This window comes from Egretta garzetta, unplaced genomic scaffold, assembly GCF_000687185.1.
Source record: "Egretta garzetta isolate BGI_Z169 unplaced genomic scaffold, ASM68718v1 scaffold347, whole genome shotgun sequence".
NCBI lineage: Eukaryota > Metazoa > Chordata > Aves > Pelecaniformes > Ardeidae > Egretta > Egretta garzetta.
Window position 1 is genome coordinate 572698 of NW_009260184.1, and position 434 is coordinate 573131.

Below are 434 nucleotides of genomic sequence, written 5' to 3' on the forward strand. Positions count from 1 at the left end.
GCGGAGCTGTCCCCCGCGGGCGTCCACCTGCCGTTCAGCAACGCCTCATTCGCCGTGGTTTGCCTTTCACCAGCCCTCGGGCTCTTCTGGCCCGGCCCCGCGGCCCCGCTGCATCCCGGAGCGCTCCAGGCTGGCGAGGCTTCACTTCTTTCAGCTATTTTAGCTCGATTGCGTCCGAGACCAAAGCTCTCTGCCTGAACATCACCGGGCAGGGGGCTCGAGCAGGTGCCAGCAAATGTTGGTTTCCCAATTTCCTGGTGTTCCCAGGCAGAGGTGCCGCGGCGAGCACCACGCACGCAGCCGGCGGCGCAGGCTGGTGGGGAGGAGGGCACCTGGCTCCACGCGGGCTTTGAGATCCCGGTAGCAAACGCAAAGGGGAGCACGAGCTGGCACAGAGGAGCCCGTGCGGGGCGCGAGAGGGGAACCCCCGACCG